We start from the raw sequence: 2463 nt of genomic DNA, 5'->3' as shown, positions 1-2463 counted from the left end.
TATATATATATATATATATATATCTTTATATGTAACAGTAGGTATTAGGAAATATTGTTTGATATAAAAAATTTAACAGATAATATTTTATGATATTTATCAACTTACAGGTTCAATGTTAACGCGAAATGTATAATATTTTATCATGAAAATAGTCGAAACAGATACGGGGGCCAAAACCGCGACGATGACATCCGAGGTCAAATTTGTTGTTATAAATGTTGTCAGCTGTAATTATATAAATCTGTTAATAAATCAAACTAATCAAGACTCCTTACAAATCAAAGAATTGAAAAGAGTAAGGGCACTAGGAGTCAGGTGCAGAAGACGTCGCGCAAATAATACACTTATAAAGAATGAAACTTCTTTATTCACTAAACGCGCTTACATGTTTCGACTCATTTTTTAGCCTTCCTCGGAATAAACACACACCAATATATATAAAGTAAAAGTTATCCCGTCATGGTAAGCTCCCCTACATCGAGAATTTCAATGCCAGAAATAAATAAAAAGAAAGAAAAGAAAATGAAAAAGAAGGAAAATATTAAAAATGTCAAATTAAAGAATATAGAAACTAATTTATCAAAAAACTGTATAATTAATTATCCCGAAAATAGGGACGTTCACCACGATTACAAAGTACCGTATCGCAAACATTATCATGAATAATTCAAGAACCGGTTCCTGATATGTTGGCCAGTCGGTATCAGACACAGTGAGTCACTTTTTAGTTATTAGCTAATACTAATGAAAATTGTAAAGTGATAAAAAATCTCGTCAGAACGACTTATTACTGTGTACGAACGACACTGACTGATTCGTTTTTATTTAATTCTGGCATTGAAATTCTCGATGTAGGGGAGCTCACCATGACAGGATAACTTTTACTTTATATATGTTGGTGTGTGTTTGCTCTGAGGAAGGTTCAAAAATGAGTCGAAACATGTAAGCGCGATTAGTGAATAAAGAAGTTTCACTCCTTATAAGTGTATTATTTGCGCGACGTCTTCTGCGATCGACTCCTAGTGCCCTTACTCTTTCCAATTCTGTAATTATATATTTCTAAATTGTAATATAATTATAAATTGCATATAATGATAAATAATTATAACTAGATAATTATAACTAGATTGATATAAATTATTTCAATTATTTCTCAATAAAAAATTATTATGCTTTAATTTTTTTATGCAATAATATTATTACAATAATGCTATCCTCCTCACCTGAAATATAATACTCGTCATCAAAATAACAGAAAACAAAACAAATTGAAATTGAGTGATTTTTGATTGTCGATATGGCCACAAACCAATAGCGAGTAGTAAAATTCTATTGAGACTTAAATACTGCGTTTCTAGACAGATCATCGCTTCGTTAAGTTCGGCTCAAGAATGACTGTTAAGAAATCGACGAGAGTCTTATCCCCTCCTTTTTTCATTGATCAATAGATATCTATATTCTATAATTTCCCTCTTCTAGCGTAAACTTCAGTACATTATGTAATTTTGTTTAATGCATGATATTACCATGAAATTATAATACTCGCAATTTTCCATAAATTTCGTAATGAGAGGTATACCTTTACACTATCAATTTAATACAGAAAGAAATTTCACAAATATTCTGTCATAAAAAGTGAAGCTCTTGTAAGAAAAATTAAGTAAGAATACCATAGTTGTATTTCTTATTTATTAGTGATTTTACATATTTTATTCTTGTATGTAGCTATATATATTACGTTTGGTTTTTTAGGAAAATGTTATTCATTCAATCTTAAATACCGCTATTAACTTTAACATTGTAATTCGTCTCAACGTTTATTTTATCATCCAATATATTTTATTTTAAAAAGAACAAAAATATTTTGATCAAGTTTGAACATATTAACTCTTTGATTCCAAACACTTGTGTGTATTAATTTTTGAATAGAGATATTTGCAGTAATAACAAATAAATATCAGTAAATAGTAAATTAAGACTTTTTCGTATAATTAATTTATAGAGGATATTATTATTATATTGATTAAAAATGATATAATCTTGTTTGTGTTTGTGATAGAATATTTTTTAATAATTGCAGGATATTCTTATTATATTTTCATCCTTAAGAAAGCCGCTATTCAACAGTTAATATATTTTTCGCAATTTGTATAACTCGTGATTCCCTAATAGAAAAGGTGTACCTAGAACATCTCGTCCCATTGAGACTCGCGGAATATGAACAGGTGTCCTGGCGACAGGAGGGCGGTTTTACCAGGATCGCATCCCTCGCGAACAGTTTCTCGTGCTGGATATAAACGCGACCTGTCCGCCTCCATACATCCTTGATCCGGAAATATGCTTCGCGTTTGAGGCAATTACGGGCATTAGCGTGGGTGCCGCTGCGGCTTTAATTTCACTCGCAACCGTCTCGCTTCGGCGCTTTTGAACTTCCGAAATATAATTATACGCGACGCTCCC

This window comes from Trachymyrmex cornetzi, unplaced genomic scaffold, assembly GCF_001594075.2.
Source record: "Trachymyrmex cornetzi isolate Tcor2-1 unplaced genomic scaffold, Tcor1.1 scaffold223, whole genome shotgun sequence".
Lineage (NCBI taxonomy): Eukaryota > Metazoa > Arthropoda > Insecta > Hymenoptera > Formicidae > Trachymyrmex > Trachymyrmex cornetzi.
This window is presented reverse-complemented; position numbering follows the sequence as displayed.